Consider the following 24,818-nt stretch of genomic DNA (forward strand, 5'->3'; position numbering starts at 1 on the left):
TGACACTGTTACTTCTTCCAAGTCTCGTTTATCATATTGAATTAAATTAAAATGCAGATTTTTAAAATATTAAAACATTTTTTTCATCAGTGTTTGTGTTAAGGTCCTTCCTTTTTGACTCAGTGACATGTTACATACTGTGCATCTCATTGGCTACAGTCTGCAGTACAGACATCTTACCATCAGTGACTGACAGATTAACCTGATCAGAAAGGCTCCACTGATCTTCACACCACACCAGTACCGATCGGAGTCCTCAGCTGTCAGATTGTTGATGGTCACAGTGAAGACTCGCTGGTCAGGATCATCTCTGACTCACACTTTACCCTCCTGTGGAGAGTCAGTGTGTACTATGGGAGTACATGACCTCACATTATACCCTCTGCACCAGTATTTCACATGAGTTTTATATCTGTCACCATAGGAACATGGGATTGTTACAGATCATCCTCTCTGTACACAGGCCCATTTCACTGTAGACACACTGTCAGCACCTGTGGGGAAAATAATTAACTGAATAAGGATTTTCCATCTTATGACATCTCTAAGTAATTATGCTTGGTTTGTGTAATACTTAGATTAGGTCATGTGTAATTAACAGAACAGTGATGATGTATAAAAGTCAAAGACCATCATTTTACTATAAGAACAAGGAAAACAAAACTAGTGTCTGATCTTGGGAAGGGCTTCAGCAGGATGTGGGATCGGGAATCTGAGCCTGGCAGTGTGTTCCAGGGTCTGAGAGGAAAACCAGGACCTTAAATCCCTAGTAAAAGGCCTAGATGAGGTGAATGAATGGGCTTGTCACTGTGTGGGATGGCCACACCCCTTAAGTACTATGGCCTTACTTGTAAACATATCCAGTCCTGTGATACAGGCCCTCTCATATTCCCTCTATACATGTTTCCTTTGCGCTCTATTTGTGAACGTTATTATGTAAAATATCATTGCTATGCTGGTGATACGCAGCCATATCTGCCATTAAAACCTGGTGACTGCTGCTCTCTGGTGGCCCTTTCTAACTGTCTGGAGGATATTAAGAACAGGACAGCAATGACTTTCGTCCAGATTAATGAAAACAAGACAGAGGTAATGAGTTCTGGTCACTGTTCATGATCTCAGAGAACAATTAGGGCCTCATTCAGAAAACTTCCAGTCACATACTAAAAATCTTGGTGTCATCTTTGATTCATCACTGAGTTTGATAAACAAATAAATGCTGTTGTGAAGGGGTGTTTCTGTCAGCTGAGTTCAATAGCCTGGCTTAAACCACACCTTTCAGCCAAAGACCTGGAGAGTTACTCCTGCTTTTATCCTGATTGGGTTACTGCCGTTCTCTGTACCCAGGTTTACCAGAAGCATCTTTATTCTGACTACACCTTGTTCAAAACGGTGCTACCAGGCTCTCAACAAAAAATAGACACCAAATTTCCCCTGTGTTGGCTGCATTGCATTGGCTACCTGTTAAGTTTTGAGAATTTCTGAGAATACAGTTTAAAGATTTCTTATTTCTTTCTAAGGCGATACATGGCATAGGTCCCCAGTCCGTCTCGGAGCTAATTCAGCCTTACACCGCTTCTTATTAGATGCATCTCTGTACTGACCCTGCACACACAGGAACACATTTTATTTATCTATTTAATCTGACTATTCTGCTTTGCACATCATGTATTTAACATTTATAGTGATTTTATATTTATTACTAGATTATTGTATAACTTTTGCACTGTTTTTTGAACTTGGTTGTTGCTTAGTCTTGTTTTTCCATGGAGCACCATTATACCAAAAAGAATTCCTTGTAGGGTCAACCTACTTGGCAATAAACCACAGTCTGATTCTGATTATTTTTTGTGTAACATTGTGTAACATTGGCCAATGTCTCTACTTTTACTATATATTTATATTATTTTGACCTACAGCACTTTGGCACAACATAGATTGTTTTTAAATGTGCTATAGAAATAAAAATAATTCAACTTGATATAGAAACATATTTCAAGTCATCCATCTTGCCGAGATGGGGGTTGCGCTGTGACCCCTGGTGGACAAATTATGCAGCAACAGCACTCATATCATGGTTGAAAGTTGTGTCTTCAGTCTCTCTGTTTCTTTTTAGTTATCATTAATTGGCCATTATAAACCAAATGCTGATAGCGATTTATCACAGACTCCTGCATTAATGAATTAAAATATTCATGATGAATAAAGAAGATGAATTGGCGCCCCGCGTACAATTGTAAATAGAAGGACCACGACAGGCACCCAACAAGCACCGAACCCAAATACACAGATGGGAAACACAATGTTGTCAGAAGCTGAACTGCGAAATGCAGATGCAGTGATAGATTTACACAAACTAAATACACGTTAGGAGCGGACAGGGTATACACACAAGACATGGGCAAAGTGTAAAGTGAGGTAGACCTTCAACAGCACGTCAGTCCATTGCAGGGCAATGGAAGCTGGAGAAATGCCATGTGAACAGCAGAAATGTGGTCATACAGGATGTGAGGGTGAGACTGTGTGCTGTATACAGAGGGTCTGACCTCACGGCTTTGTTTCAGTCTTTAGTATTGTGATGACATTGTGATAGCCCAGTGATAACTATACTGGATGGGTGGTACCCCTTCAAAGAGCAAGGGGAGATGGGATACCATTGTGGTATGCAAGCAGGTCCTCAGGGTTGTCACACATGTTTTTCTGAGGTGTACACTGCTGGTTGCTTGAGCCCCTGGATGAGACACTGGTCAGTGCCCTGCAGAATCGCTGTGGGCAGTGTGAGGACTTCTGCCCTCTCAGTTAAACAATAGGTGCAGGGACTGAGTCAAATGAGTCTCTCTGCATCCTGCTTAATGATATCAAGGGGTTGTGTAGGCGTGTCTGTGCTCACATGGCTCTATCAGTACAGAGTGAACTGGCCAGGGATCAGTTTATCTAGACACTTAACCCCAGATAGCTCACATTCATACACAGCCAACCCCTCTGCGTCCCTAGACGAGGCCCTGGAACTGGCTTTGGAGAGAGAAATTGTGGGCAGCAAGGTGGCGGGGAACGAGGCGGGAGAAATCAACCAAGCTGTAAACGCCAAAGGGCTTGGAGGACCCAGGCCCTCAGGTTTACTTCCTGGAGGCAGACTGCCTGTAGGCTGACAGGCAGCAGCACCCCCCCCCCACCCCTCAATCCTCAGACAGTGTCCCAAGTTCACCGCCACCCAGGGTTCCGCCAAGGGCATGCATAGCCGGGGAGATGTGGGCCAACAAGGTTAATTTCCGGAACTTCCTTGTTGACACCGGGGAGGTGGCCCTGCTGCCACCTGCTGCAGAGGTTGTGACTACGGATTGGACTCACAGAGGCAACTTCTGTCACATACCCACCATAGTGATGTGAGTCGCATGTACTGCCCTAGTCCATACAGGTTCCACTGCAACCCTGGTGAGACCAGACACTGTCAAGAACTGACATTGGTGCAGGTGAGAACAATGACTGGTGACCTGGCCCCTTTAAGAGGGACGGGGTTGTTCCCTTTTGACATGGGGGGTTTAGTTGTGAATAGTAACTATGTGGATGGCTGACATGCTCGATCCCTCCATCCTGGGCCTGAATTTCCCCCGGAGCACGGCATGTGTGCTGGACTTTGGGCACAACATGCTGAGATTCCCTGCGGTCCATGTGTACAGTGGGGCCGCTGGCCCCGCAGCCTCTGCAGCTGACTGCCCACCCCTTACTGCCACTGGGCCTGTACCTCCACATCAGCTAGAGATCCCTTCCTCTGCTACAGTCACGTGGGCCCCTGAGCCCACATGTGTCCCCTCCAGTGTAGCGCTGCAGCCTCACTCACTTCACTGGAGTCTAACGGGGTTTATCAGAGCGACTTACCTGAAGCTGCCATTGGAGGAGCCCATGATGACCACACGGTTGCCCTTGTGCCACTGCAATCCCACTGCCCTGGTCCTCTACCTCACACCATTGATCCCCTGCCCCACCCATACGGTTGTGTGCCTCTTCAGGTTTGCAGCCTCCTCCTGCACTGAGCGGCCATTTCAGAAGTTTAATTATTTAATTTACAGTAATACACATGTTTCCAACCATTAAAAAAATTATCCAGACTTAAAGTCACTTGAATAAAAATATTTAAAAACTTGTTAGCATTTCAATATAGTACCTGGTTGGACTGTGTACTTCCTCTTTGTTTACATGGTTAACATAACACTCACAGCACAAAGTATGCTGTCCTCAGCATTCGTATCTCCGCAACATTCCAAAGATCCATCATAGGCCTTTAGTCTAAAAACAAGCTAAAATGGTCACTGAGAACCTTTGCGTCCATTGATTTCCATCAGCTGTGTTTGGAAAGTTCGAAAGAATTTCTGAGGCTACTGAACAGAGCCAGGGTTGCCAGCTCTCACCCATCTGGTGTGACACTCACACCTTCAGACTCTCACGCTCACGCAAGAAATCTTATTAAATCTTAGGGCAAATCTATATTATTTCATTATAAACCTAAAATTCGCTATATCAAATGCACTGGGGTACTTTGAAAACCCTGCAAACTATTTACAAGGTAATAAAACTGTTACGTACATGTAAATCTGTGTGCATACTTGTTTCAAACTGAAAATCTTATGCCAGCCAGCTAAACAAATTAGACAACCCTGCTACAGGGCTCTCTGTTCAGTTTTCGCTGAATGCTAAGGCTTCCCAGGCAAGCTACTGACCCTCCAAATTTCACAGACCTCTCGGCCACCCAGTAATCTGTAACTTTAGTGCTGAAAGCCTGACAGTGAGTGTATCATGTGAGGCAGCTGTGGAAATACAGACTCTCGTCTGTGCCACAAAAAACCTTCTACAGCGGCAATGTGGGATCTGTGCTCTCCGGGAGCATAACTGCTCGGTACGGCAGCTCCAGCTCTGAGGGCCGCCGAGTCCCGCTGAGGGTGATACGATGCGCCCAGAGAATCACCAGGACAGAACTGCCGCCCTGCATAAGTCCCCGGGGCCTTATGGCCGGGACTGAGAGGCCGAGGAGAAGCTTCTACCCCCGGCCAGTAGGATCATTAACATCACAGATTAAAAGCTAAAATATGCTATAACTACAATCTGTACTTTAAACATTTCTACATATTTTTTATACATTTTCATCTTTACTTTTTATATACCTTTTATTGTTATATTTTCTTATTATCTTTCTGTAGTTTCAGTTAATTCATGTTGTTTAATTTTGATGTCCTTTTACTAGTGTGTTTATTACACCGACTGGAGTAACGACAATTTCATTTCGCTGCCAGTGTACCACTACATTTGTACGACAAATAAAAATCTTGAATTTATTGTGTTACCCCCATCACATTATTTAATGTGTTCCTCATGAATTTCATTGTATTCCTCAAAATAAACACGTATTCCAATTTTGGTTCTTGCAACACATTTCCAAAAAAGTTGGGACAGGAGCGATTTAGGGCCAGTAGTGAGGTAAATTGGTTAAATAATGATGTGATTTGAAACAAGTGATGTCAACAGGTGATTGTAATTATGATTTGGTACAAAAGCAGCACAAATACGTGAGAAAATTATTGAAATGTTTAAAAACAATGTTCCTCAAAGAACGACAGGAAGAGATTTGGATATTTCACCTTCATCAGTGCATACCATAATTAAAAGATTGAAGGAATCTGAAGCAATTTCAGTGCGTAAAGGACAAGGAAGCAAGCCTAAGTTGAACTACCGTGATCTCCGATCCCTCAGCATCCCACTGCATCAAGAATCGTCATTCATCTATAAGCGATATGACCACATATGACTACTTTGGCAAACCTTTGTCAAGTACCACAATACGTAGTTACATCCACAAATGCCAGTTAAAACTGTACTGTGCCAAAAGCAAGCCCCATCTTAACAGTGTCCAGAAGCGCCGTCGGCTTCTCTGGGCTCAGAACGCATCTGAGTTGGACCATCACACAGTGAAAACGTGTACTGTGGTCAGATGAATCAGTATTTCAGGTATTTTTTGTGAGAAATGGATGCCGTGTGCTCCAGACCAAAGAAGAAAAGGATCACCCAGACTGTTACCAGCAATAAGTCCAAAAGCCAGGGTCTGTCATGGTATGGGGTTGTGTCAGTGCCCTTGGCAAAGGTAACTTGCAGTTCTGTGATGGCACCATTAATGCTGAAAAGTACATAGAGATTTTGGAGCACAATATGTTACCTTCAAGAAGACATTTTTTCCAGGGAAGCCCATGCATTTTTCAACAAACAATGCGAAACCACATTCTGCACACATTACAAAGTCCTGGCTGTGGAGGAAGAGGGTATGGGTACTTGACTGCCTGCAGTCCCGACCTGTCTCCAATAGAGAATGTGTGGTTCATTTTGAAGCGCAATATGTGACAACGAAGACCCCGTACTGTTGTCCGCTTTAAGACTTGTTTGCAGGAAGAATGGGACAAAATTACACCTGAAACACTACATCACTTGGTGTCTTCAGTCCCTAAATGCCTTTTAAGTGTTGTGAAAAGGAATGGCGACATTACAAAGTACTAAATGCTTTACTGTCCCAACTTTTTTTGAAATGTGTTCTAAGAACCAAAATTGGAATACGTGTTTGAAAAAGAACAATGAAATTCAGTGCTGTTGTATTGTTTTCAATGTAATACAGGTCAAAGATAATTTAACAAAGTGCTGTTTTCAGTTTGATTTTCATTTTACATACCATCCCAACTTTTTCTGATTTGGGGTTGTAAAATGTGAACACAAAAGCTTTTTTTGTGTGAACATTATAAAACAGATTAATTCGTATTAAACAATTTCAAAGACATAGACATCTAATATGTGTGTGTCTGTGAGAGAGAGCATTTCAATTAATGCCTATAGTTCAATATTTGTTATATGTGCTGAATTTCATGGTCATCATTTTGGAAAAAAAGCTACCTAAACCATACGGGACTTAGAAATGGGTTAAAACTGACAGGACGATACCAGATATCAAATTGTATGGTTAGGATGAATGTACTGTTAAACAGCAGCACCATTGGAGGAGTCATGCATGGTGAGGCAGGGGGATATCTGTACATTAATGGGCGATGCATTACTGGGGATCTTTGGCGCCACCTTTTGACCAGTTACAGTCGTCATCAACATTAAAAAAACATTTCCTTTTCCACTGCGTGAAAAAACAAATTGCACCCTATTTATAGAGTGGGAGACTACATTTTGCAAGGATTTATATCTCCTGAAATTGCTTCTTCACAGATAAGCACCAGAATGTTTTTTTCCCAGATGGTAGTAGGGACAAAATCTCCTACCACTGATAATTCTGACCATACACAAATTTTTATTTTTCTGAGTCTTGCGATTTTACCGTATCAAAAATAACCAGTAAATCCTATTATTATCCTGCTACCCCCACTCTACCAAAACTCATGAAATGATACATTTGGAGGAGGAAGATTTCTAATTGATCCTTTATACCCACCAACCAGACCAGTATAAGAAGCTGTACGATGTAAAGCCTCTTTAAATGGGTACAGACTACTTCCGTTTATTGTAATAAGTATCTCATGAATTTGACTTTACACTTTTGCATGGTATTGATAGATTTTGAAAGTTAATTACTTAACACAATTCTTATTAAAATTGTTCATTATACAACCTGAATGTCCCAAGGTAGCACATTAGTACAAAAGACGCTGTATGATGTATTATTGTAGCAGTCAGATGTTATTTTAACCAATGTACAGGTTTACCTTTAATTTAATTCTACAAACATAATCAAAATCACTTGTGAAAAAGACATTTAGTCATTTACTAAGGCAGATACAACCTGTGGAAGCACAGCTAAAAGCATACCATCACCCATTATAGAGTGACCCATTGTCTTTGTAACTGAGTAATCACAACTAAGTGCAATTTACTATAATGAAACTGTACACAGAAACTGTAAAGGCAAAGGTAATTTATTATGATGAAATGCTTCCAAAATGCCCAGTGTGCTTCAGCGTTTCTCCTTTTCTCCAGTCGTCGACAGGTCCTGTGTTTATTAGGTGATCTGTGATGTAGGAGATCCTGAGAATGGCTGCTGCTCCAAGGATGATTGGCAGGTGGCTTTTCCCAGGAACAGCGGGCTGGAGATGTAAAGGTGGGATGGAGAAAATAAAGTGTAGGGGAATACAGAGTACAAACAACCATAAGAAACACACGGCCCATGGCCATATGTCCACAAGACAACCACCCGCCCAACCCGAGAGGGAGCCCACGAGGGACTAAGGGGGGCCCAACCCCTGTAAAAGGAGGTCCGCAGAGGGGGGACAGACAGCGAGCCCCCCAGTCCCTCCCGCAAGCCCTCCACCGAGGGAAGCGGGTCCAGGGCCAAAGGGCCCCATCAACCGGGAACACTCCCCTGGCGGACGGTCCCCCCAGCCCGCTCCCCGGCAGGACGGATCACCGCCCACTGTAGCGACCCGGCACGTCCCCCCCCTCCCCGACACTGCAGGATGATCTAAGGGAGACCCATACAAACAAAGTGCACCCCCCCCCCCCCACCACCCAGGAGCGGACCTGCGTCAACTGGGGAGCGGCAGACCCCCCGCCCAGCCCAGACCGAACCCTACAATTCGCCTAGAAGGGCTCAGAGCATCCCTAGATACCCCGGACCGCCTGCCAGGGCCCCACCACGGCGCAGCAGAGCCAAGGACCACCCAGCCCGCAGCCCACAAGAGGAGACGGCCCACACCGGCCAGAGCCGTCTTCTACCTGCCGGGCCACCCCACACGCGCAGGGCCAGAGACAGAGAGTTAGGGGGGACCCCTCAGCCCCCACTGATTCCCCGTCCCATGTTAATGTGAAGTGTGCATGTACAAGTGTGAGAGAGTTGTGTGTTTATGTCTACAATGCATTAAAATTAGTGGGTGCAGTTCGAGTATGAGGGTCCCACCACTGGCAGATGGCAGAGTCCCCCATCCCCCTCCCTGCACCCCAAGGCCCTAATGTAGCATGGACTGTGTATATAACTAAAGTGCAAAAAGCAGGTGAACAGTCGAGGCACGGGCACCCCACCGCTGGCAGACGGCAGAACCCCACCTGCCTATACCCACCTCCTCAGCCCTAGTGTCATGTGGTGTCTAATGTGCAAGTAAAACCTCCCCACTGCCCCTCAAAGCTCTAGTGTTGTATGAAATGTGGTGTCCGGCCCAGGGGAGCAATAAGGGCGTGCAGGAGTGGGCCCCCCCGGCACCGGGGCCAGATCCCCGACTGGCCCCGATTAGTCCTCATCCCCGACCCCACACAACCGGCAGGGGCGGCCAACCGAGGGGGTTCAGGGGCGCCACATTAACAATTGTTAATAAACATTCCACTATACATCTCAAAATTTAGCACACTTAATTCATTATCTTTGATACTGTTTCAAACATTTAATGTTCCCCAAACAGCAGCAGAAGAACCACAGCTTCATCTTCCTTGTATTTTGGCTCTTCTCTGTGTCAAGAGCTCTACAAGCTCAACTTTAATATTAATTTTCCACCACTTCTACATCTTCTATCTATACCAGACCCACATCTATCTCTACACCGCCAGTTTCCTCTCTGAAGAGTCTCAGAAACAATGCCAGCATTGCCTATCACTCTCACACCCTCCCCTCCCTTACACCAGTCCGTCACACCTCCCAGTCCCCCCATAACCTCCCCAGCCTGGACAGTGGGGGGTGTCGCTGGTGAGCACTCCTCCAAACCTTTCCTCTCTCCCCAGTCGATCACCTCGTCCCACAGGTCCCAGGCTCCCCAGTGCTGGTCGTTGGTCCAGGAAACAGCTTTCGGAATTTTCATTCTGGTTAACATAATTAACTAGCCGTCTGTGATACTCTCAAAGCCAAACTAGACACTGTATTTTCAACGTACTCCAGACATTTGCTAAATGCTATTCACCAAGAATGCCTATGGAAAGGGATGGAGCCTTCATTAGCTGCTCGTGGCATCGAGGCTACTCCGATAGAAGCGGCCAAATTGCTAAAACTGTTTCACAACCTATACAGTAACGCTGGCGAAATCAGGACGCTGCTTCGGTACGTTATAACATCGCCATGGTAATGAACCCAGCAAACGGTTAATCTTACTTCAACAACATGGGACATTTAAAAAGTAAACGTATAGGGGCTCTTTTCAGAATAACATCTTCAGATGAAACGCATTACGACAGACCGGATGAGTAAAACCAATCATATCAACCATAAGGCTTGTTGTTTTTAAGTTTAACACAATTATTTTCTCTTACAATTTAAATATAAACAATCACATTACGAAAAATGGCCACAGCATCTACAGTTTAAGCTACTAATTTTAAATATATTTCAATTATATTTTGCGGCAATATTTGCATGAACTATATCACGACATACAATGAAATATATAATTAACTATGCTAACAAAACATAATCTGAAGAAATAGCAAGAAACATAGGAAGAGATGCTTCTCACCGCTGCGCCATCGCTCTGTCAGAAAGTTTATGTTCAAACTGCACTGATTTTGTTTCTATGGAAACCAGCGAAATTTTTCATTGGTCGAAAGGATGAAGATATGTACTGACGCCATTTTCAACGAATGAATACGAGAATTAATTGTCAGGGCGGGACGAATTTGAAGGTGAACCAATCAATAGTAGTATGTTTAGCTCGTGCTTGTTTTGGCTGAGCGTGATTGGATTTGTTGATCTAACCGCCTTCAAGCCCGTAAACCATGTATCTACTTGTCAATGGGAAAACACGCAGTTCTGTCTATAAATACTGACTGTAATTTTTTATGACATTATGTCTTTGCTATGCAGTATTACGGTAATGCGTAATACCGCGATGTTTGGGGTGCCCCGCTGTTTTTTTTCCATAGCTGACGAACGCAATTAGCATTTTAGCCACGTTGGTAGGTACGCTTTTGAGAAAGAACACTATAGTTCTTGTTATTCACATTCTGTGTCCTGGTGTTTTTAATTTCTCATAATGTGAACAATGATATGTCATATACAAGTTTTTTGAGAGACTAAATTTTGGTTTGATTTATAATTTATTTAATGGTAAATAAAGTTCTTATATAGCCATTTTAGAATTAGTGCAGTCTTTCGTTTAGAATTAGCGCAATATTCTTAAAAACTGCATGTTCAAAGCAAACGCCATGCCATAATAACTGCTTTACAGATATTTCATTCAGGAATCTATGGAGGGTATACTGTAGGTAGGCCTGTTTGTGTGTGTGTGTGCGCGCGTTTGGGTGGTTGGTTATGTACATAGTGCTATAAAAACATGTTATTTTGACTTTGTAGGGACATGTTTTCGGTCCCGAAAGTAAGATACTGAATTTTATTAAATTCTGTGAATGCAGTCAAATGAATAATTCAAAAAGTCTTGCATTTTGTTTGGTTGCTTACTGTTACTGCTTGGTAACTACTGCAATGTTTAAGGTTGCCATAGTTAGGATTGGGGTTACGCCCATACAAATGAATGGAGAATCTCCACAAAGATTCAAATACCTAATCTGTGTGTGTGTGTGTGTGTGTGGAGTAGGTGTATATTACATTGTGGGGACCAAATGTCCCCCACAATGTGACAAAAACCCCGTTATTTTGATGTTTTGGGGGGCATTTTCAGGTACTCACAAAGATCTGTAAATACAGTCAAAAAACTAAAAATGCCAAAAGTCTTGTATTTGGTTTGGTTACATATGGTTAAGGTTAGGGGTTGGTAGGGGTTAAAGTTGTCATGTTGGGATTACAGTTTTCCCCATAGAAATGAATGGAGAGTCCCCACGAAGATATGATTACACAGCTGTATGTGTGTGTGTGTTGTGTGTGGTATCAGATCAGTCCCTGAGAGTTCAGTAGTCAGGCGCCATGTTTCTGAGTCTGGTTGTGGAGGCCTGAATGCTTTTCCAGATGCCAGAGTGAAAAGATTATGTGAGGGGTGGGTGCGGTCATCCACAATGTTGGTGGCTTTGCGGATGGAGCGTGTGATGTGAATGTCCATGATGGAGGGGAGAGAGACTCTAATAATCTTCTCAGCTATCCTCACTATCCGCTGGTCTTATGATCTGAGGCGAGGCAGTTCCCAATTCAGACCGTGATGCAGCTGCTCAGGATGCTCTTGTCTAAGGAATCAAAAATGTGGTTCCATGGGGTTCCAGACAGTGACCTTTTTTGGAGACAGTGAGACTAAATTTTATACCTAGGTGCACCAGTTATGACATTGGTCAGGTAGGCTGTGGTCTGTTAGTTGGTGACAAGTGGCTGGTGATCCATGCAACCCAAGCAGAAGTGAGCAGAACTTGTATCAGCCAAATAGACAGGAGAAAGCGGATTTTTCATTGGACTTCAGGACTCCTGAGTAACAGATAAAGACAGAGAAACAGCAAAGTTATGGAGAATCAGGAAGTAAGTGCCAGTCTGCGCAGATCTGAGGTCAGTGAGACACACATAAGGCTCCTCTGATGCTCCTCTTCATCCGCTGATGGGCCTCCAGGTGAGAATCACAAATCAAACATAATAACAACTGACACAAAGGCCTGAGGTCAGACCCTCTGTATGCAGCACACAGTGTGTCTGCAGTCTCACCCTCACATCGTGTATGATGACATTTCTGCTTTTTAGATTAAGTGCCTGTCTGAGAATAACTTCTGCATCATGCTAATTATTTAGCTGTTTCGTGCTCATGGGCAAAAGAAAAATGAGGATTAAGTTAAATATATCAGAAATAAATTTCTAATGTGGCTCAAGGCCACAGTAAAGTGGACCATCACATCAAGTAAGTACAAAACTGCCTTTACTAATACGCTAAGGGTTAAAACAACATATAAGATGTGCATAATCTGACAGTATATCAGCGTGAGAGCAAGGCTGGCCCTGGAAGTGGTGTGCATGCAATGGCAGAGCAAAGTTAGAGACACCCGCTAAAAACTTTCATTTCATCTCACTTGCTCCTTTCTTCTTTTTCCTTCATTTTCCTTCTTTTTTTCCCTCCTAATCTGTCCATCCTCTTCGGCCAGCTCACCCACTGCAATACTTTACGGGTTAAAAATGAAATAAATAAATTTTTTTAATTTAAAAAATGAAATCGATCAACATGAGAGGCCTATACAGAGTTTATAGAACCCCTCATGGTAAAGCAAACATGTTTGTCACAGCAGTGCATTCAGACCATGATTCTGCTAAAGCTGCCGGACAGGACAAAGGGAAAAAAAAAGAAGAAGGTGGGGGTCAGTGCAGCAGTGGGTAGTTCAGGTCCAGAATGTAAAAATCCAGACCAAGATTTAGTTTCAACCAAACAGCTGAGTACTCTGTATCAGTGTCATTCTTAAAGTCGTGTTTCAACTTCTGGCAAAGTTCTCCCAGGAGCCTATCTCTGTTGTATGTACAGTCGGCATGTAATTCATTCCTGCCCAGGTCCCTGACAAACAGTTGGAGGCAGAATTACTTGTTATCAGAGTATGAATTTTTACACACACCAGCAGCTGTGACAGAATAAGATATTTCCTTTATACTGCTGCCACATAGTGGACACAAAGAAGACTGCAGTCAATTCTAAAATCAGTCGGTCAACATGCTACCACCACAGACTATAATCGGGAAGTGATCAAACTTCATGGAACAATATGAATATAAACAAACAGATGTAGTAAGTATATTGTGCAAAATGTATCTTCATCTTAACTACGCTGAATGGTGGAGTCCCAGAGTAAGTGATCCTCACCTGGAGGCCCATCAGTGAAGAAGAGGATGAAGAGGAGCATCAGAGGAGCCTTATGTGTGTATCGCTGACCTCAGATCTGTGGAGACTGACACTGACTTCCTGACTCTCCTTAACCTCACTGCCTCCCTTTTTGTGGGTTTTAAATGTTTTAAAAATCATCCATCTATCTTTGATTTTCATAAACTGTTTGTGCACTGATGCATTTCCTGTCTATTTCTTGTCTGTTAAAAGGAAAACAGTTTGATGCTGCTGTTGTCCTGCTCTTACCAGGAATAAATATTTTGATTTCATCTAGAACCTTATCATTTTAGAAACATGATTTCATAGCAAAATTATTGATAGCTGGTCTTCACAGTGAATCATTCATGCTCACAGAGTTTAAACTACAAACAAATTAATCAAATAAGTCTAGTTCTTTTCTAAACTGTTACTTCCTCATATTGCAAATGAGCAAAGAGCAGTGAAATCAGACTTATTCTGAAAAGCAGAAAAGTCGTCATACAGGATGTGAGTGTGAGACTCTGCAGAAACACTGTGTGCTACATACAGAGGGTCTGACCTCAGGCCTTTGTTTCAGTCTTTATTATGTTTTATACAGTTTTAAAATGTCACTGCAGTAGGTCCTTTTCATATGTGTGGATCAGCACAAATCATGAGGTCCGTTAGGAAGGTGTCTGTATGACAGGGGTGGGGGTATCCTGGGGGGGGGGGGATGGGTGGGGGCAAAGTCAGGTAATTCACTTCATCTGGGTCTTATCAGCAGTCCTGTGTTTCTCTCAGCACCACAATGATGTTTCACACATAATGGGGTCCGTGGGCCTCCTCAGTTATATTCAGGCTTTCAAAGTTCTTCAATCATAAAAAGTCACATGGATCTGACACTCTGACACTGTTATATTAATTTGTTTAAATTCATTGAAAATACTATATATTACAGCTAGTATTTGGATCCGTCTGCTCTTTATCCGTTCCTCACTGGCATACCTGGGTGTCTGTGCAGTGCTTTCCGGAAGCATCAGAACCATTCATAAGGGAATCTATGTGTGGCTGCCCTCTAGTGGATACACAAAATTCGGCTACTTAAGTAGCTTGACTATATTTACCTCCTAGTTTAGTTTAGTTCCTAATTTAATTTAACAGATGAAACTGAAGGCAGAGCTGGAAATTAGTTTAGTCATGACTTCAGAAGTTACGCTGACATGGGATTCTGTACAATCAGAGATGAAGCTGCTGGATGGGATGGTCATCGCCTGCTTTTTCTGACTGATGTAGGTCTGGATGTAAAGTTACAAACTGCTTAATGTGTATCAATCTGTTTTATAATGTTCACACAAAAAAAGTGCTTTTAATGTGTCTGCACCTTGTATCTCCCACAATGTGCTTCTGCATTTGATATCTTCTTGACTTGGGGATAAAGAGATTTAACTGGATGGATTTTACTTTTGTGAAGCACTACAGTCCAAAGCTGAACTGATTGTTCAAAGCTTTTTGGTTTTTAAGCAAAACTACTTCATTTAATTTATCTGAAACCCACTTTGCGCCTTTCTAGACTCAACAAAGCATCATTGCCAACAAAATAAGTGAGTTACAGTTAAATCAGGTAAAGAAGTTTCATTTGGAATTTACTGATCCAGGTTTTCAGCACCACGGACAGCAACTAGACTTACTGTCATTTAATGGGAGTGAAAGCAGAAACCAATAGATCACACAGGGATATTTTCATTTGATGGTGTCTTTCTTTTTACTTTTGATATGCCGTCTTCCTCCTTAGCTGATATGTGAGGCTGCTGTCAGCTGAGACAAGCTGGTGTGATTTTACGCAGAGTGATAAGTGGGCGGTCCTGTTTTCGTGTGTTACATTTTCATTTGATGTTGGCCAATATGTATGTGGTACTGTTTCCTCCTTAACTGATATGCACAGGCTGTTGTTAGCAGAGACAAGCTGGTGTATTTGTACCGCAGATTGAAAAGTGGGCGTTCCCGATTACATCACTCTTTTAAAGAGTCCCTGATTGGTGGGCTCTGACGAGGAGGGGTGACCTAAAAACTCCAAACCATTTATCCATCCATCCATCCATCCATTTTCCAAACCGCTTATCCTACTGGGTCGTGGGGGGTCCGGAGCCTATCCCGGAAGCAATGGGCACGGGAACAAACCTGGATGGGGGGCCAGCCCATCGCAGCCAAACCATTTAAGTTTGTGAAATTCATTTTTAATAATTACCAATTTCAGAAAAATATGAAATGTTTTGTAAAGTATCAATTTATTAATCATGTATTTAAACAAATTATGACCAGTATAAAAGACACATACAAAACTGTACAAAAGTCTTGGGCTGTCGAAGAAAATGATGTTCAAATGATCTTCATCTTGGTCTAGAATTATAATATTTTGTCCGTCAAAGTGTGGCAGCTCAGTCATTTCAAAATCTCTTCTAAAGTTAGTAAAACATTTGCACCAACCATCCAATAGACCTATATCTTTTTATAACACAACTCCTATGGCTAATCAATGCATCATTAACATTTTGTCACGGGAGACGGCAGCGATCGCGGGCAGAGCGGCGATCATGCGGGCAGGCGGGTAAGAAGCAGGCAGACAGCCGAGAATCAGGGCAAACGAGGGGTTTAATCTCAGGGACGAGGGCACGAACATCAACTGACATCAATGACGGACAAAGGACTCGGGTAAGACACGGACTGAAATACACAGGACTGAGCAAATTAACTAGATACAGCTGGGTACAATCGGGAGAAAACACGTGGGTAATCAGGGGGCGTGGCACACAGGAGGAGCGGACGAGCCGGGCATGACACATTTGTTTAATTTAATTAATTAATTAAGTGAGCTGGTGGCAGAATTTAACAAATACATGGAATGGCTGGGGTGCCCCTGAGGAGAGGTTTAGGATCCAAAGCGTGGTTCACCTAGCGATCCAACAAGGCATCAGTAACTTTATGGAGAAAAGAAGAAATTCTTGTTAGTTTTTATTGTGTCACTTTTAATTTGCATATATTTTTATGATAATTGTGTTTTTGTTCTGAGCAAATATACACAACCCAATTAAATAGCATTAAACGTTTTCTTTGATGGCCCAAGACTTTTGCATAGTACCATATTTTTTCAGAATCAAGAGACAATTTAATAAAAACCAGTCTTACCTTCACAAGATAACGATTATTAAACATTAACCAGCAGGTGGCAGCAAAGCACTTGTGAATAAGTGGCCAATACGTGGTTGTACAGGTTGCCAGCAGATAATCATCCCCTCTGTTTAACTGACTCTCATGCTATGACTGTACAGACTGAGCAGGGCTGAGTGAGAGAGGCCTCACTGCAGTTAGCATAACCGTTTATTTTACAGCTCGTCTGACTCATTCTGCTCCACGAAGGTCATCTCCTCTGCCAGATTCCTCTGATCCAGGGAGACCCTCTGCTTCTCTCTGATTGGTTCCCGCTTTCTACAGGAGGTCCAGTGCAGCTGAATGGTGATGATGGTGCAAATCAGGTAAAACACACCAGTCCCAGCTTTCAGTACAGCATCCAGAACCTGCTCCCACCTGTGAGACATATAATACACCAGTGTGTCTGTCAGTCACACATATCACATTTAAACCTGAAGAACAAAACAGTGAATCTATTCTGACTGAAGTAAGTAAGACTAAGAAAAGGTCACTCTTGAAACTGAAATATAAATTATGAAAGATATTCTACAGAGAAAATGATTAGATGGAGAACAATGAATTAGTGTTCACATCCCAGGGCACTGATAGTGAACAGGTGAGATAAATGATTTTATTAACATATTTTAATGTATCTATTGTATCAGGGTGGCATGGTGGTGCAGTGGTTTGCACTGTCGCCTCACTCCTCTGGCACGTGTACTCAAGTCTTCGCTGGAATTCCGTGTGTATGGAGTTTGCATGCTCCCCCTGTGTCATTGTGGGGTTTCCTCCAGGGACTCTGATTTCCCCCCACAGTCCAAAAACATGCTGAGGCTAATTGGAGTTGTCAAATTGCCGGTAGGTGTGCTTGTGCGAGGGAATGGAGTGTGAGCGTGTTCTGCAATGGGTTGGCACCCTGTCATGGGACGTTCCCTGCCTTGCGCCCATAGGGACCCTGAGTTAGACAAGCAGTTTCAGACAATGGATGGATGCAGCACTGGAACAGATATTACAGAGTACAACTGTAACACTGGTCTACGCTGCAATGAAAAACCACCTACAGACATGTTAGTCAGTCTGCACACCATTAGTAACAATTCATCCTCACAAAGATGAAAAAATGCCTGAATTATGTTGCAAGCTACATGGATTTGTCTGGATTTGTATACAAAATAAGTGACTGGCTGTATGTCTGTGGAAAATGCTGTGATTTTTGTCATATTACAGACTGATCATAAACTAGAAGACACACATTCAATATTAAAGACACCAATTAGCCTGACTGTGCGTTTTTGGATTGTTGGAGGAAACCCACACAGCATGTGGAGAACATGCAGACTCCACACAGACAGAGCAGAAGCCAGATTCAAACCCCTAAACATGGAGGCGTGAAGCAACAGCGCCGCCTACTGGACCACCGTGCCACTATCATTGAAACAATAATCCCAATAAATAACTCTGTTTCACAACAGCTGATAAATAGGGGATTATCCCCACAAAGAAGCACAAACCCCTTCGTGAGTGAAACTGCTGGGTTGATTAGTATGTATCTATTTATATTCAAGCATAAATAATTCACAGGCAGATTTAAATCAATTACTTATGTTTAACAGTAATATGAACTGGAATCTGCAGGATTCCACAACCAGCCACCAATACCAGCCAGTGTCCTTCCTCTCCAGCCCACTCATTGTCACAATGAAGGTTTTATTTTCTGTGTCATCCCTGATCAGAACAGGCCTCCCATGCAAACTCACTGATCTCTCTGATGCACAGGAGCCCCCAATCTTACACCACATCCTTTGTCTTTTGTTGTTTCCATAGTAACACTGACACTGTCTCCATCCACACCCGTCACCTCCTGTTTGTCCACTGACAGCCCTGGAGGACTTCAACACACAGGTAAAACACTCAACGATTTGCACAGCAATGAAATGTTTATGAATATCAGCCCATTACAACATACATACTGTATGTAAATGTTTGGCCAACCCCTGACATTTTTTAACATATTGCTTATCATATTTAACCTCATGAAGTCGCCCGATTTAACTGACACTGTTACTTCTTCCAAGTCTCGTTTATCATATTGAATTAAATTAAAATGCAGATTTTTAAAATATTAAAACATTTTTCCATCAGTGTTTGTGTTAAGGTCCTTCCTTTTTGACTCAGTGACATGTTACATACTGTGCATCTCATTGGCTACAGTCTGCAGTACAGACATCTTACCATCAGTGACTGACAGATTAACCTGATCAGAGAGGCTCCACTGATCTTCACACCACACCAGTACCGATCGGAATCCTCAGCTGTCAGATTGTTGATGGTCACAGTGAAGACTCGCTGGTCAGGATCATCTCTGACTCACACTTTACCCTCCTGTGGAGAGTCAGTGTGTACTATGGGAGTACATGACCTCACATTATACCCTCTGCACCAGTACGGGACTCCACTCCAACAACCGCTGCAAACACCGCGCCTCCCTGAGAGCCATCACCCATCAGCTCATCAGCCACTGCAACCAACTGCAAAGACCTCCCTCTTTCCTGCATCCAAGTAAACCAATTCCTTTCCTTTCTAACAACCTAAACTGTCCTATTCACCTGCTATATTCCTTTAGGTTTATATTCCTACAAACTGCTTGCTTTGCAGAACAGTTTTTCCCTTTTTAGGTTAATCATTTTAAATCTGGTCACTGCATTTTCATGATTACATCGTTTGTGTCTTTTCCGTTATTTCATGTTTATTGTTTGTTAGGTATAATGTCTGTCTTATGTTAGTTGTAGGAATAAATGTATGTCTTTTTACACAACTTCAGCCTCCGTCATTGAGTGCTCACAATAGTCCCTGCCTCTGCGATCTGGCTACTACGCTCTGAAACCTCAAACTCGCCTGAAATATCGCGAGACTCTCTCTCATTGGCCGTGAGGGGAGCTTCGCTACCGATCGTTTACATTACCTGGTGACCCAGCTCGCTGGACGAGCCTACTAACCCAGGTTATTAAGCGATACAGGTTATTAATGAATCCCATTTAAGTCTCACATTAACAGACTCACTGGGATTCGCATTTGTGTTTGGAGGAGCCGACCATTCGGCATAACAATTGGTTACTAATCAGCATCAAATAATAATTAATTAAAAGTTAATTAATTTCAAAACATTTTGGTGGAGATATTAAAATATACCTGAGCTAATAATTCCTACAGCTGTCAGATTGTTGATGGTCACAGTGAAGACTCGCTGGTCAGGATCATCTCTGACTCACACTTTACCCTCCAGTGGAGAGTCAGTGTGTACTATGGGAGTACATGACCTCACATTATACCCTCTGCACCAGTATTTCACATGAGTTTTATATCTGTCACCATAGGAACATGGGATTGTTACAGATCATCCTCTCTGTACACAGGCCCATTTCACTGTAGACACACTGTCAGCACCTGTAGGGAAAATAATTAACTGAATAAGGATTTTCCATCTCATGACATCTCTAAGTAATTATGCTTGGTTTGTGTAATACTTAGATTAGGTCATGTGTAATTAACAGAACAGTGATGATGTATAAAAGTCAAAGACCATCATTTTACTATAAGAACAAGGAAAACAAAACTAGTGTCTGATCTTGGGAAGGGCTTCAGCAGGATGTGGGATCGGGAATCTGAGCCTGGCAGTGTGTTCTAGGGTCTGAGAGGAAAACCAGGACCTTAAATCCCTAGTAAAAGGCCTAGATGAGGGTTTCCGGTAATGGCGGCTTGCTGAGAAGACGTGCCCACTTCTGCTCCGCTATGTTTCTGTAAAATCCTGAATAATACTCGTTTATTGGACGTTGAACAAGACCAGTAGTGATGCCTCTCTCGCAAAAGAAACTTGGTAAAAACATTAGTAGACCGACTCAGTCGAAATTGTCTAACTTCACTTCTAAGTCGAGCTCCGAGGCTAGCTGTGAAGCTAATGTTAGTGGTGAAGATAGCGAGAATAATACCAACACCTGTCAGGTGATGGAGGAGAAAATTGACAAGCCAAATGAGAGGGGAAAGACGGTCGAAAGCTTAGACGCAGTACTGGCGGCTATTGCAAACTTGAAATCGGATTTTTCCTCCAAACTGGACGGTATTTTGTCAGCAATAGAGACTGTGAGGAAGGATGTTAATGAGTGTGCTAAGCGGGTCGGTGAGGCGGAGGCCCGGATATCTGCAGCAGAAGATAGTATCACCACCTTGGAAGCAAAGGCACGGACTCTTGAAAATAACAACAAAGATCTCGAAGACAAAGTGCTGGATCTGGAGGCCAGATCGCGACGTTCTAACTTGAGACTTGTTAACCTGCCCGAGGGCGCGGAAGGAGAGGACGCGTGCGTCTTCTTGGAAAACTGGCTGCCGGAGGCTCTGAACTTGGCACCGCTACATACCGCTCTGACGCTGGAGAGAGCTCATCGGATCGGCCAGAAGAATACGTCAAACACCGCTGCACCGAGGACAATGATCATGAAGTTCCTAAATTACAAGGATAAAATGACCGTGATAAGAGCTGCCAGGGCAAAGGGACAGATTCTTTTCAAGAACCGTCCGGTGAGATTTTATGAGGACCTGGCGACCGGTGTACACAGAAAACAGAAAGAGTTTAACGCCGTGAGACAACAGCTTCGCTCCATGGGGATCCGGTACGGCATGATTCCTCCCGCGCCACTGATAGTGACATACAACGGAAAGTCTCGCATCTTTAACCAGCCAGGTGAAGCGGAGAATTTTGTGAAGGCTCTGAGGTCAGAAAGTGGACTGGGTTGAGAATGTAATCATTGACATGCTGTGTGTTGGCATGAAGGAATAATTACTGAGCTTTAAGTTTTAAAAGAAGAGTGAAAGAGAAAGGCCAATTTGTTATATTTGTTTATCGGTCCAGAGGCTTACAGCTACTATTAGTAGCCTAATTTTCTTAATGTATCCAATAACGAGTTTTTCTGTTTATGTAGCGGGGTGGGGTAGGGGGGAAAGGTGTTTAGGCATAGTCGGTTGATCCTCACTTTTGGGTGGAACAACCTTTAGCTGTTAGACAAGTACCAGTATATATAGGGGGAGGGAAATGGGTACCAAAGTTCAAGTTAAAGGGGTATGTTCAATACTTATTGTTGTGGGTGTAGTTTTTGACATTCAGATGTTATTTGTTTCTCTATCCTTTAATATTTCAAATGTGTTGGGAAGCTCATTTAGTGCTGTGTGTTATGTCTGGTGGAATAAGAATTAAAATTTCTTCTTGGAACTGCAGAGGACTACAAAAACTGGAGAAGGTAAAACAAGTAATGACTAGGGTGAAATCTATGCACTCTGATATCATGCTACTTCAGGAAACACACCTGTTGTCTAGTCAAGAGGCGAAGATTAGGAGGAGGTGGCAGGGCAGTATATATTCTGCACCCTTCACCTCTCAGGCAAGAGGTGTTATGATTTTGATCCACAAATCTATACCATTCCATGTGACAAGGGTTATTAAAGACAAGGCGGGGAGATATATTATTTTACAGGGCACACTTATTACGGAAAAAATAATCCTGATAAATATCTATGCTCCAAACATTGACGACCCAAAGTTTTTTCATAATCTTTTTTTGACAGCATCATCTCTGTCTGGTAGCTTTATTATAGGAGGGGATTTTAATTGTACATTGAATCCAGAATTGGATAGGAGCTCAGGTATTGATTTCTCGCATCCTAAAAGTAGACAAACTATTCAACATTTTATGAAAGAACTTGATCTGAGGGATATTTGGAGGGATATGAACCCCAAGGTCTTAAAATTCTCCTGCTACTCAAATACACTTTTTTTTTTTTTTTTTTTTTAGTTTCTGGCAATATGAGGTACAAAATAAAGGATTGTCACTACGATAGCATTTTAATATCTGACCATTCGCCAAACTCATTAATATATGAAGATTTAAGACTAAAAAGAGATCCCCCTAGATGGAGATTTAAACAAAAATAGACTATGCAAATAAATATTTATTTTGAAACTAATACGGATTAAACGTCACCCTGCACAAGGTGGGAAGCATTTAAGGCCTACTTAAGAGGTCAGATTATTAGTTTTACAAGTTATAGAGCAAACCAAACTTATAAGAAAACAAAAAAGTTGGAGGCGGAGATTGAGCTGCTTGAGGGAGAATACTTTCAAACCTTTTGTCCAAGAGTCCATCAAAAGCTTTTATTACTAAGAACACAGTATAACGAACTTTCTGCTTCTAAAGCAGCCTCACATCTTTTGCGTCTTAAACAATCATTCTATGACCAAGGGGAAAAGCCCGGGAAATTATTAGCCTGGCGCCTCCGACAATTACAAAATGAGAAAAACATTACTTCAGTTGTAAACAGTGATGGACAGATCATTGTTGACCCTCTAGGAATTAATGAAACTTTTAAGTTTTTTTTTTATGAAAAACTATACAGCTCAGACATAACACATATGGGACAAGAGCAAAATCTCTTCTTAGATACCCTTCAGATACCTAGCATTTCAGAACTAATAAGTGCAGACCTTAATACACCTATAACAAAGGAGGAAATATCTATAGCAATAGATCATTTGAAAACAGGTAAAACCCCAGGCCCAGATGGGCTGCCGACAGAAATTTATAGGAAATTTAAAACTAAATTGCTGTCCCCTCTTTTTGACATGTTCGCGGATTCATTTGAGAAGGGAATCCTTCCGGCTTCATTAAGAGGAGCTCTGATAACTTTACTACCCAAACCAGGTAAACCGTGCAATAAATGTGGAAACCTAAGACCAATAAGTCTTCTTAATGTGGATTTAAAGATACTTTGTAAAATTTTGGCTCGAAGACTGGAGAGATTCTTACCTGATCTAATTCCCTGTGACCAGAATGGGTTTATTGCAGGTAGACAGGGATTTCATAATGTGAGACGAGTGTTGGATATTCTTCATAATCAGGAAGGAAAAACAGACAATGCTTTACTATCACTGGATGCCAAAAAGGCCTTTGATAGAGTTGAGTGGCCCTACTTATTTGAAATATTAAAAAGATTTGGCTGTGGGGATAATTTCTGTCGGTGGATTAGACTTCTATATAATGAACCATATGCTGAAATACTGACAAATGGAATTATATCTAAACCATTTGAAATTAAACGGGGATGTAGGCAAGGGTGCCCTTTGTCCCCCTTATTGTTTATTTTAGCAATTGAACCGTTTGCCATTGCGGTGCGGTCTCATAAAAACATAACTGGTTTATCAGTAAATCAACAGGAACATAGAATTGCTTTATTTGCAGATGATGTCATCCTTTTTTTGGAAAAACTGAAAGATTCTATCCCAGCCTTGTTGGATTTATTACACACATTTGGACGGATATCAGGATATAAAGTGAACAAAGAAAAATCTTCATTAATGATACTTAACTCAGAAGAGAGAAGAAGTGCCGGAAATTCTTTCCAATTCAAAATGGTAGACTGTTTTACCTATCTCGGGATTAGGATAGTGCCATGTTTGAGAGACATTGTTGGAGCTAACTACACCCCTATGATAAATTCCATCATCTCATCTGTAGATAGATGGAAACCCTTGCCCTTGTCACTTATAGCAAGAATTAATGTTCTTAAACTAAACATAATGCCCAAACTTCTGTACTTGTTCCAGAACATTCCATTGTCACCTCCTGCTAATTTATTCTCACACCTGAAAACAATTTTTGTACGTTTTTTGTGGAATAATAGACGACCGAGGCTGCGTTTATCACTCTTGTACTTACCGTATGAAAGAGGAGGCCTCAAATGTCCCAATCCACTTTGGTACTATTGGGCAGCTCAATTGAGGACTATGATGTATTATTTTACAGATAAATCCCTCCCGCCTTGGATGAATATTGAAAACTGCTCGGTACCTCTTCCCCTTCCCCAATACCTATATTCAGCAAAAGTCAAAAT

At 42.3% G+C, this 24,818-nt stretch overlaps 1 long non-coding RNA gene across 1 annotated transcript in view; it reads left to right on the forward strand.

Moving 5' to 3' along the window:
- Positions 1–17,095: 17,095 nt before the first annotated feature.
- The window catches only part of LOC125728544 (uncharacterized), a 44,831-nt gene continuing 37,108 nt past the window's right edge, over positions 17,096–24,818 (forward strand). Inside the window, exon 1 of the long non-coding RNA XR_007389172.1 lies at positions 17,096–17,227. This is a non-coding gene — a long non-coding RNA (uncharacterized LOC125728544). The remainder of the gene's footprint in view (positions 17,228–24,818) is intronic.

Source organism: Brienomyrus brachyistius, unplaced genomic scaffold (assembly GCF_023856365.1).
Source record: "Brienomyrus brachyistius isolate T26 unplaced genomic scaffold, BBRACH_0.4 scaffold308, whole genome shotgun sequence".
NCBI lineage: Eukaryota > Metazoa > Chordata > Actinopteri > Osteoglossiformes > Mormyridae > Brienomyrus > Brienomyrus brachyistius.